Here is a 12685-nt window from a genome sequence, read left to right as displayed (position 1 = left end):
CACCAAAGACTGGATTTGCTGGTGTGATTGGAGATGCGTTATGGGGTGATGATAAGGTTATGTAAGTTCATCCTCTGAGAGCGGAACTTATTACAGCAACACATGGGAGGAACAGTAATAATAGTAAATTATCATATATGATGATATGATAATGGAACTGATATGACCTGCTTCATCAACTTAGACTACAGATATGTTCACATTTCTTTTATTGCCTCAATTCATGGCTTTGGTCCCTGTATGTCTTTCGGGCAAGAAGAGAGTTTCCCAAAATTATTAAAAAATCTTAGCGCCCCAGGGGAGGTCAGCTTTGTGTCCTTACACCAGGAGAACCAGGGTCCCAAGAGTCCATGCTACCATTGCTCCTTGCTGTCACAAGGTGTCACTGTTGAAGCTTGCTCTCACGGACCATCTGCTGCCCCAGAGGATGGGTGCCCTTCATGGAGTAGGTGCAATTTTACATCTCTTCTTAGTCCATTTCCCCACACTCAGTCATCACTTCCCAAATCATGGCCCCTAGGGCGAGGTGGCTGAGTGGGCATGGTAATTAGCATCAGCCTCCATCCACGCTAGCTAGCCTCAGCCTTCCTCCTTTGAAATGAGAACATCATATCAGCCAAAATCCCCCTCCACTCAAGGTGATTTACTTGGAGGGCTTCTCTACTCTTCCTTGCCACTGCTCCTTGGATCACCCTAGCTCACCAGGACAGGTGTGCCTGACTTTGCATTTCAGAGATCAGGACTGAGATGTGGGTGTCTTTGTTTTCAGAGAGCCCCAGAGAACCTCACTGATACCAGCAGGGGTGAGTTCTTTTCTGCTAAGCCCGACAGCTCACAGTCCAAGAGGAAGAGGCTGGCGCCTGTGGTGGCCCGCATTTGTATAACCAAGAGGCTACGCAGAACTGGGTAGAGGTTCCCAGAGAGGAAGGGGTATGTATTGTGTAAAGGGGATGGTGATGTATGGTGATGAATGAAGACTACATTTTTTTGTGGTGAGCACACCACAGAGTATACAGAAGTAGAAATATAATGTACACACAGCACTTACGTAATGCTATAAGCCAATGTCATTTCAACAAAAAATAAATCTAAAGTTAAAATAAAGAGGGTACACAAATGATCTTTCTCCAGAGGAAGAAAATCTGTTCCAGGTACCCTTGTCTCTGCCCAAACCAGTAGTTCTTAACCTGGGGATCAGGAGTGGAATCCAAGGGCAAGGTATGAACCGGTGAAGGAAAAGCATTATGTCCTTATGGTCACTAATTACTCACTAAAACTAGCATTTCCTTCCTTGGTGCTTAAAGGCATCACACCACAGTAGTATAGACGGTGTCTGGGAATTTGTCACCAATAGAAAGCACAACTATTATTTTCACATCACACCACGGTTGCTGCAGATATTTTTAAATGCCATTTCAGCTCAGCTCATCACTAATTCAAGATCATGATAAGTTATTGAACCTGTCACCAGATGTTATCCAAGTTCTCAATAAAGAAGCACTTGTATTGTTATATAACAACTCTTAAATTCTGATCAAGGTATCTCAGTATATTTGGTTTCCTTTGACATCCTCTGCATTTTGCTTCGTGCATTTAAAACTATGATCCTGGGGAAAGTCCACAGGCGTCCCTTGACTGCAAGAGGAATCCATGCCACAAAATTGATTAAGATCCATGGCCACTCAGCAACTGGTCATTTTTTTTTGTTTGTTTAATAAAGAAGAACCTCACCACAATCCGAAGAGTTAATTTTTATGGAGCCCTTACCACATGCCAGACATTTTCTGGGTGTTGCTGTACTGTAGCTAGAGCTGTTATTTCCATTTAAAGCCAAGGCATGGTGCACTGAATGGGATAATGTGGCCATGAGCACACAGCAGTCACGGTAGGAGCCAGAAGTCAGCCTTGACCTTTTAAACCCAGTACTGCAGCTTTCACCATTCTCAGGCAGACTGCCTGCAAGGTCCGGGGAAGCTCAAATTGAGTGTAGCTCATCCTCAAGGGCTGAGGGCTGGGCCGTAGCCAGCTCAGTGCACAGGAGGGAGGTGGTCTCAGGGGGTCGAGCGTTCAACTCACCTGGGGTGACTGTGGCCAGGTCGGATCCCACAGGCACCAGGCAATCTTCAGTCCCCTAGGTTCACCCTGGTTCCCCTGTCCCTTGAAGGCCTGGATAAACCAGACTGGAACCCCAATGTCTTAGGGGGCTTAGGGGGCAGAGCTCTCCTCAGGACAGACACACACTCCAGGGCTCACATTCTTCAGCATCTTTCTTTCCTGTGCTGCTTCCGGCCACCAGCCACCAAACCTTTCTTCCCCAGTTTTACATTGTTTGCTCACACCAGGCGCTGCAAGATGTCCACCATGAACTAGAGGGGGTCCAGGTTACACACGCCCTCTGCCATCCTTCTGGGTCTTCCCTGTTTCCTAACAAACACCCTCCACCCCCGTCTTCTTCCCTCTTTCCTCCCTTTCTGAAGCAACAGACCACAGCCCCCTTGTCTCTTGGAACAGTTCCACCGTTTTCACCTACAAGGATTTTCCCAAATGGTTTGTTTTCTGAAGGGGAATTTTTGTAAATAACAATTTTCTCAAGTAGTTATATGTACTCAGTGATGTCTCTTTCTGACCGCATGGACTGTAGCCCACCAGGCTCCTCTGTCCATGGGATTTTCCAGGCAAGAATACTGGAGTGGGTTGCCATTTCCTCCTCCAGGGGATCTTCCCCATCTAGGCATTGAACCTAGGTCTCTTGTATCTCCTGCAATGGCAGGCGGATTCTTTACCACTAGTGCCTCCTGGGAATCCCAGCATTTTCTCAGTCTCACTAATCACTAAACTGGGTCCTGTCTTATTTCAGGCTGCTATAACATAATGCCATGGATTGGGCAGCTTAAACAACCAAGGTATTTCTCAGTTCTGGAGGCTGGAAGTCTGGGATCAGGGCGCCAGCACGGCTGGGATCCGGTGAAAGTCCTTTTCCCAGTCTTGGAATGCCAACTTCTCACTGTGTCCTCCCACAGCTGAAGGAGTGCGGGAGCTCTCTGAGGTCTCTTTGATAAGGGCACTAATCCCGATCAAGAGGGCGCCACTCTCATGACCTAACCACCTCCGGAAGGCTGCACATCCTAATACCATCACACTGGGGAGTGGGGGGAGGGCAGATTTCAACATATGGATTGAGAGAGGAACACAAATATTCAGTCCCTAACAGCCCCCAAGTGCCCCAATCAAGGGAGGAGGGAGTTTGAACTTGGTCCTTGGGATTGGACATCACTCTTTCACCTCATGGATACCAAGGCTTTTTCAGCTCATCCTCTGTGCCATCCAGCTATCAGGAAGCAAGAGGCATTAGCTGCGTGCTGAGAAAGCCCACCACTCAGCCCCAGCCCCATTGGCCTGCCCAATCAGGATGGAGAGTCTGCCCTGAACATACTCTGTGCCCTCACAGGGTCCCAAAGACACTTCAAGGCAGGGACGCTGGGTCTGGTCTCTCTGAAGACCCCACACCTGGGCACTGAGGTCACTCGCCACCTCTGCTCCCAAAGACTTTCTCTGTCCAGCTGCCCACTTTGCTTTCCTTTCTGAAACAAAGTGATTCACTCTGCCCTCTGTGGTTTCCCACCTCTCTCAGACCTGGCCACTTGCTTCCTGGGGTCAGCCACACATGTTCCTTCAATCACGACTCCCAGACCCTGCTGGACATCCAGCCGAGTGACTTGAGCATTAGGCCTGTTGACTTCTGGGTGGAGGTGAGCAGCCCGGGCCTCCCTGCAGTGACCTACTGCCCAGCAGCTCTCAGGCCCTCAGTGCAGGGAGCCTCCTATGCTAGGTCATGAATTCCCAGGCTGACATATGAGACTGGATCAGTTGGGGTCTGCAGGCCTGGGTCCCATTCCAACTTGGGACAACTCGGGACAGACATCAGGGCTGAAGGGGTCTTGTAGGCACTGGCTGAGGCATTGTCAGGCCTGCATCCCAGTTCAGCTTCCCCACCCATCCCCACTGCTTAGGAGGCTCTTTGAAAAACCACCCACATGCTAAGCTCCATCTCAGAGGCAGCTAGCTTTTCAGGTAACCCAACCTGCAAGGTGCCCGTAGGCTCCAGTCCGGGGAGGAAGCCAGGCCTTCCAGAGGAGAGAGTGGGGCTGGGAGGAGGTGTGGGTGGCAGCGGGGAGGATCTGTGGGCACCACCAGAGCCCCATGGTCTTGGCCACTCAGACCACAGGCTACAGGACACCTTCCGTGCGCCCACAGCTAAGCCAGCTTGCATTGGGGTGCTTTTGTAGAGACACTTGGGGGACCCACCCCCATGGTCGCTCCTCTTTTATCATTTTACATATCAGACCACCATGGCCTGTCATTTAAATGGCCACTGTGATTTTTTTTTTTTTTAAGTTTAGAAACCACAAGCCACATACAAGATCTACAGGTGGTATGGGTTCAGGACTCGCCCTGTTCTCCCATCCCCATGTATTCAGCATGGCTCAGAGGGGCTCTGAGCCCCCAGTTCTGTCCTTTTTGTCTCACACAGGAGTGGACACACAGTGGCTGTTCAGGAAATATGAGGTCATTTGAGTTGAGTTGGAGCTGAAAGTGGTTCCATCGCAGAAGCCCATCAGGACCGCAGGACCAGGGAGCACTTGTGGGAAGTCTCTTCTGTTCCCTCTACCTGAAAAGGAAGTCAGGTTTTGTGTCCGAAGGTCAGGTTTAAAAAAAAAAAAACCCTGCAGGATTAGGGGCTGGGAGGTACAGAGGAGTGTGGCTGGGCTCAAGATTAGAGCACCGGCCCCCAAACCTGGGAGGGTGCAGGGCTGGGCTGGTTCCTTGGGACAGCCAGGACAAGACTCTGCCACCCCATGGAGTATCAGGATGGCCAAAGAGAGCCTCGGGCTTGAAGGAAAAAGACCACTTAACACTGAGTTCTCAGGGGCTGCAGGGAGGAGTTTCTTGCCCAAGTGTTTGAAGAGCCTGTTACATGGGCACCATGGTTGTGACCAGTAGGACCTGAGACTCAGAGGCCCCTGTAAATAGGGCAGCCAACAAGGGACCCCATTCCTAGGGCTTGTGCATGTCCTGGGAGAGGGAGCGAGCCCCAGATGATGGAGCCGGAATATACTGTATACTGTAATATACAGTACTGTAATACAGAATACACTATAATACTATAGCTGGAGCTACAGAAAGGCTTGCTGAGCTCAGAGCAGGTTTTATATGCATTGAAGAAACAAAGGAAGCACAGTGATTCTTTTGCTCCAGGTCACAGAGTAAATCTGTATGCAAGGGACTGAACTGTCCCTCCCCATTCCCCCTCCCCCAGCAAAGAAAACTTGTATGTTGAAGCTCTAACCCCCAATGTGATTGCATTTGGAAATAGGGCTTTTAGAAGGTGATTAAGGTAAAATTGAGGGCTTCTCTGGTGGCTCAGACTGTAAAGTGTCTGTCTGCAATATGGGAGACCTGGGTTCGATACCTGAGTCGGGAAGATCCCCTGGAGAAGGAAATGGCAACCCACTCCAGTACTCTTGCCTGGAAAATTCCACAGATGGAGGAGCCTGGTAGGCTACAGTCCATGGGACTGCAAAGAGTCAAACACAACTGAGCAACTTCACTTAAGGTAAAATTAGGTCATAAAGTTGAGACCCTGATCTGACAGGATTGGTGTCTTTATAAGAAGAGACACCAGAGCTCACGTGCTTGTCTCTCTTGCCCTCTCTCCCTGCCTTGTGAAAGTGAAACTTTCTCAGTAGTGTCTGACTCTTTGCAACTTCATGGACTACACAGTCCAAGGAATTCTCCAGGCCAGAATACTGGAGAGGGTAGCTGTTCCCTTCTCCAGGGGATCTTCCCAACCCAGGGATCGAACCAGCGTCTCCTGCACTGCAGGCAGATTCTTTACCAGCTGAGCCGCCTTGTGAGGACATAATGAAAAGGTGCCTGAAGGCTCTCACCAGAAACCACATACTGTGGGACCTTGAACTTAGACTGCAAGAACTGTGAGAAATAAATTTGTTGTTTATGCCCCTCAGTCAGTGGTGTTTCATTATGGCAGCCCTACAGGTTAGGCACCAGTCCCTTTCTAGAAATGGGTTTGCAGCTTGAGATCCCAGGGAGGAAATCTTCCCTGGTGGTCCAGTGGTTAAGACTTCACCTTCCAGAAGAGGGGATGTGGGTTCGATCCCTGGCCCAGGAGCTGAGATCCCACATGCCTCATGACCAAAAAGCCAAAACATAAAACAGAAGCAATATTGTCACAAATTTAATGAAGACTTTAAAAATTTAGGTTCACATCCAAAGAAAATCTTTAAATAAAAGATAAATATCAAGAGTTTCCAGCTCCATGACATCAATTTTCATCCCCATTTTACCCATGTGACTTTAATATCCCAGCCTTTGAAGTCAAATTTTCTTAATACTCCAAGAATGATCAGCTTGCTCCCATCTTTTATTAGTTTGCAGGAGTGCATTTTCCTGCCAGTTTTCCCTCCCAAAGTACTTCTGGGTCTCATGCCCCCGGACATGCTGACAAGTCCCCCATATGCCTCCTGGTTTTGCATTTATACCTGCTCCACTCTGCTGCATGTGCGTGATTCCAATCAGTGAGAGCTGAACCCAGCTACCACTTGAAATCTGTGCTCAGGACTCAGAAAAACGGGGAGGAAAGCATAGTCAAGAGGCTTGTATCTGCCGTTGGAGGTGGCTCCTCCCAGAACCCAGGGCCAACACCATCCGGCACATCTTGGGGGTGGTCTGCCCACCTGTCTGGTGCCAGGTCTTTTGGAAGCTTCCTTGACCATCCCAGACCCTTGGCCATGAGGCCTCTCTGTCCTTCAGGGAAGGACAAAACCCCACCATCCACCCCTAGAGCTGTGGTTGGATCCTGGACCTCACATGATGGTCCCTGGGTCACTGGACACCTGTATGTTTCTCAAGTCAGGGTCATTCAGGCACCACCAGCCATGACAATCAGCTTCTTGGATCCTCTGCATTTAGCCAGGTCAAGGCTGATAACTGCACATCTTCCCTAACTTTTCTGCAGCTTCCACTGACTCTCACTCCTTGAATGAAAGGCCGCCACCACCCACAATGTGCCACCCGCAGAGAGGGCTCTCTGGCCGGGAACACACTTCCCAGAGATGTTCGTTGCATAGACTGTAGGTGCCCCTCGGATCCCCAGATCTCAACAGCCTCCCTCACACGGTCGCTTGCGAGGGTCACAGAACAAAGGCTGTCTGAGGCTTCAGGGTGAACTCAGGGCCCCTCCCCCCAGCGGAAGTGACATCAGCCTTTGAAGTGACAGAGCTTCAAAGGCTTCAAAGCCCTGAGGGACATCCTGTAGGCCCTCCTGCAGTGCCTTTGTGTGGAGGACACAGCTCACAGGCTTGTGGTGGGGGTGGGGGGATGGGATGCTCAGGCCAGTGTTAGGGCAGAAAGACGTCTGTTGGTCCTTCCACCCCAAGCTCCTGCCCCCACCTTGACCTGCCTGCCTTACGCTCTCCATCAAATGTCCATTCATGACTCTGCGTCCTGCGAGCACTGGAGAAACTGCCTCTAGGTGAAAAAAAGCGAGAGGTGGCTGTGATGGAGGTTTCAGGGGTTATTCCCAACCCCCCTTCCCCAGATCTTCTGTGGCACTTTTCTGCAGACCTTTGAGTCCTCTGTCCCCCTCAGCAGTGGGGTCTAATAGTGTCCCTGGAAGGTCACAGCCCACAGCACAGCCTACGCTCTTGGGTTGATGGAGGGGGGTCTGGTGTGGGTATGACCACCATCCCCACACGGTTCCTATGTGAGGACACCTCTGTCGCTGTCTCTTGACTGTTCTGCACACCAGACTCTCCTCACACCCACACAACTGCAATTTTCAACTGTTCTCTTCACTTATCTTTCAACAGAATGCTTTTTAACCTCTGTTAGTCTCTACAGTCGCCCACCAGGTCTCAACCATTTCAAGCCTCTGTGCACTCTCTGTTTATCTGTGGTAACAAGGCTGTCATCTCACTGCAAATGTCATTTGAATCCTGTGGCAGCTACATAACATTCATACAACGGCTCTCGGCTTCACAGGGTCTCCGGAGAGAGAGAGAGAGACTCAACAAGAATACAGTGGCAAGTGCAGTTTGTGGACTAGCATTCTCCATGTAAAAACTCCCTGCGAGTTGATATTCCAAGGGAGGGTCCATCGTAATCCCTGAAGGGACATTATGGTCCAGATGTGGGGTGGCTTCTGGGTCAGCCAAAGATAGCTGTTGTCTTAGCCTTCTTGTGCTGCCAGAACAGAATGCCACAGACCTGGTGGCTTTAACAACAGTTCTGGCAGCTGGAAGTCCGAGATCAAGGTGGCAGGAGGATTGATGTCTGCTGAAGGCTCTCTCTTTGTGTTGCAGAAGGTCATCTTCTCACTGTGTCCTCAAAGAACCTTTTCTCAGTGAAAGGAGGGGGAGGAAGCAAGCATTCTGGTGTCTCTTCCCATAAGGGCACTAATCCCATCACAAGGGCTCCACCCTCAGGACCTCATCTATACCTAAGTATCTCCCAAAGGTGTCATCCCCAAATACCATCACACTGGGGGTTGGGGCTTCAATATACAGATTGGGGTTGCTGTTGTTGAGTCACTAAGTTGTATCCAACTCTTTCAGACGCTTTGCAACCCCATGGACTGCAGCACTCCAGACTTCCCTGTCCTTCACTATCTCCCAGAGTTTGCTCAAGTTCATGTCCATTGAGTCAGTGATGCTATCTAACCATCTCATTCTCTGCTGCCACCTTCTCCTTTAGCCTTCAATCCTTCCCAGCATCAGGTCTTTTCTAATGAGTCGGTTCTTTGCATCAGGGCCAAAGTATTGGAGCTTCAGCATCAGTTCTTCCAATGAATATTCAGGGTTGATTTCCTTTAGGATTGACTGGCTTGATCTCCTTGCACTCCAAGGGACTCTCAAGAGTCTTCTCCAGCACCACAATTCAAAAGTTTCAATTCTTGAACTCAGCCTTCTTCATGGTCCAATTTTCACATCTGTATATGACTACAGAAAAACCATACCTTAGACTCTATGGGCCTTTGTAGGCAAAGTGATGTCTCTGCTTTTGAATATGCTGTGTAGGTTTGTCATAGCTTTCCTTCCAAGGAACAAGCATCTTTAATTTTGCAGCTATAGTCACCATCCACAGTGATTTTGGAGACCAAGAAAATAATACCTGATTTGGTGGGGAGGGTGGGTAACATAATTCAGTCCACAACAGTCGTCAAGGAGCAAGGGTGTCTCCAGTCATCCCTTGGCACCCAGGCCAGAGCTGGGCTGGGCTCAGGATTCTGGGAGGCTCAGGAGAACAGCCAGCACCTGGCTGTTTACATTCTCCAGAGCGCTGGATAGGTCAGCAGGGCTCATGTGGGATGAGCCATGAAGGAAAAATCAGATCTAACCTGGGCGAGATGGACTCACTCAGTGGGCAGTCAGAGTAGGGAGGGGCCATTGGCGGAAGGCTCCTTGAGAACTGGCCGTGTCTTCAGCCTGTTCATGGTCAGCAGGGCTCCTGTGCTGGGCTGAGGAGCCAGAGCCTTTGGAGGTGGCTCCAGCGTCATGGTGGTGGCGGGACAAGATGGCGGTAGCAGGGTGAGGTGGACTCAGCACCACAGCCTGTGGGGTCCGTGTGGCCCAGTTGCCACCAGAGAGAACTAGGTATACCAAAGTGACTGTGAGGAGCTGCTCTGTGACCCTGCAGGGTCTGGCTCCTGGCCACTTGGGACAGGTCCCAGCTATGCTCGTGAGGCCAGAGTGTAGCCTGGCCCAGAGTCTCTGTGGCCCCAGACTCAGTGTCTAGGTGGCTTCTTTGACCTGGCCCCTTTGTAGTGCCTTTGACCAAGATTACTGGGTCACCTGACGAGGGCCATCAGTGGCCAGCTCTTTTCTGGAGCCAATAAGTTTAGCCTAAGACAAGGTTACTCAGCATCATAGGAATCTATTTATTACTCAGCATCACAGGAATCTATTTATTTGGAAAATTAGATCAATCAAATTATTGCTTCCAATTAATTGTCTTAGTTTCACACATGTCCATATACCAAGTGTACCTCAGAGTTTTTCAGATTAGGAGTACAAATAAGGCAACACATATGACCAGACCATGTCCCTAAGCCCCCACTGATTTTAGTGGTGACAGTTTCTGCTTTTCCACAGCTAAGTTCAGCTGTCCCCAACTCACTGACTGCTGCTTGCTGCAGGTGGTTTCATCAGCACCCTGACCCTAATTCTGCCCCTCTGCCCCTCCTGTGCCAGCTGGGCCTGACTGTTGATTATGGGCCAGGCTGGGCCCCGAGGGTGGACCCTCCTACAGAGCAGCCTGGCCTGCAGCACTGGACCTATGCCCAGCCCCACTCCACAGGCCAGGATGGGTCCCCCTGGGGAGAGAGAGCAGATCCATCTCCTCCCCCGAAAGTACTGGGATCAGTCACGGGGTCCCCAAGGCTCACCCACAGGTCCACAGTTGTCACATCCACTCCATACCATCACATCCCCCAAGGACCTACACCTAATAGTTAATTACACAGTTCCTGAGTCTAGATCCCCCTCCTGCCCTGTTACCTGGCTCAGGCAGTCATGCTGCCCACAAGACAAGACTGCATGCTTACAGACATCGCTGGGGATGATGGGTTGTCAGGGTCCCCTCATCCCTTTCCTCTTTAGAAGCCTGTCTGGCCCTGAATGCAATGGTGGCATGAACTGTCCGCTCAGCTCCACCAGGCAGGCTCCCAGCTCTTGGCTCAAAGAGAGAAACTGGGGAGGGGCGGCTCATGGCTCCACCCACCCCAGGCTCTGACTGCATGCAGCCGAGTGTCCTACTGATGCGTGTCTGGCTTTCTGAGAGTGGCACAGGTATGCCCCTGTCCAGGATGGCCGTGTGACTGTGCAGCCTAGGCAGGAGGAGCAGTGTCCCGGGCTTGGGGCAGCTGGGCAGTACTCATCTCGCGGTCGCAGAGCCCTGACTCTGTCTGGCGCCCCGTGCAGACCCCGTCTGAGGGGCGGAGCCTCTGGTCCTGGGCATGATCACTGCTCCATTTCGACCCTTTCTTCCTCACCCTTCCCTCCAGCCCCACCGAGTGTGACCCGACCACTGACCACAGGGGAGGCAGGAGAAGGCGAGGCTCCTGCTCGTCAACGGCTCTCGGTCAAATTGAGGGTTCTCAGGCAGGAAGCCACCCTGCCCTCCATCCTTCCTGCCGCTCCCATCCCCCACCCCACCCCTCGCAGAACCCCAGCACTTCAAGACTTGGGCGATTACCCGGCCTCGCCTCCTCCCCACTCAGGGTTTTATCTAAATCGCCCTCTTCTCCCCACTGCACGTCCCCCATCCGCTCCCCTCTTATGCTGCAGGTAGAAGGTGGCTGCTTTTCCTCCTAAAGACTTCCCCTCTGTGCACATCGTCTCATTCAGCACTTTTCATCCCACTCACTCCGACTTGCAAACCACCCTATAATTTATCCTGATAATCATTTCACTCCCCAGAGCAGTTGAGTCATTGGCAGGCTTTCAGCTGTCACCGCCACACCTTGTCTAGAGCATCAGAGAAACCCAGTCCAAACCCTGAGTCAATCATTTACAGTTTCCAGCCAGGAACTGCCAGGAGCCCTGTTTCGTTGCGATGGGTCCTCCATCCCTGTCCCTGACTCTCTCATCTTCTCCATCCCAGCCACAGAACAGGGACAGCTCTGTGATCAGTACCACCGTGGCCAGCTGCCTAGCCAGGACTCTGATGGGCAAGTCAAACACCTTACTGTTCTCTGGCTGAACCAAATCAAGCCAGAGTCCTTCTCATCATTCTCAAGGAAACTAAATCCAACTAAATCTTTAAAACTAAAAGTAAACCAACAACGTCCCAGCCTGTTCAACAGAGCAAGCTGGTCATGTCCAGGAATTTTCCTCTCCCGGGCTTGTCTCTACTGCCTCTCCCCCTCCCTGCCAGTGTTCAAACTCCACCCAGTGGATGCTCAGACAGCAACAAGGAATGGGCTGTCCACTTCCAGCCCTTGGTCTGTCTCCTACCTTTCCCAGGTATATCCTGTCCCCTCATGGTTCTCAGGTGTCACCAACAGATTTTCACTGTGCCCCTGCTGCTTCCACATAGTGTCCACAGCTTCACACAGCCTGGTCCACACCAGTCCCCCTCAGTCCCTCTGCAGCTTTCTCCTGGGGACAGGAAGGTTTGGGTGACCTCTCAGGCCTTTCCAAGGCCCATAGAAAACTTGAGGTTCTCTGTGCATACTTGCTGTCCCCAGTCACCCCTTCTGCTGGCATCTCTGTGTGGTCATTGGTCAACAGAACGACAGAAGAGACCAGAAAGTCCAACCACTCCACCCCAGGATCCCCAAACTGAAAAGGAGCTTCATCAGTCCCTCCCACTCCATCCCTCCTCCATGCCCAAACCTCCCAATTCTCTCTCCTAACGCCTCTCTTCCTTTCCAGAATCTTTTAGCCTAATGGAAGGACAGAAGAGAGTTGGAAAACAGCCTTATTCAGATGGTCTCTTTCTCTCAGTTCTGCCTCGTGCTTTTGTTGTTGTTCAATTGCTGAGTCGTGTCTGACAGTTTGTGACCCCGTGGACTGCAGTACACTAGGCTTCCCTGTCCTTCAGTATCCCTTGGAGTTTGCTCAAACTCATGTCCATTGAGTCAGTGATACCATCCAACCATCTCATC

Source organism: Muntiacus reevesi, chromosome 3 (assembly GCF_963930625.1).
Source record: "Muntiacus reevesi chromosome 3, mMunRee1.1, whole genome shotgun sequence".
NCBI classification, from domain to species: Eukaryota; Metazoa; Chordata; class Mammalia; order Artiodactyla; family Cervidae; genus Muntiacus; species Muntiacus reevesi.
Note: the sequence above shows the minus strand (reverse complement) of the source record.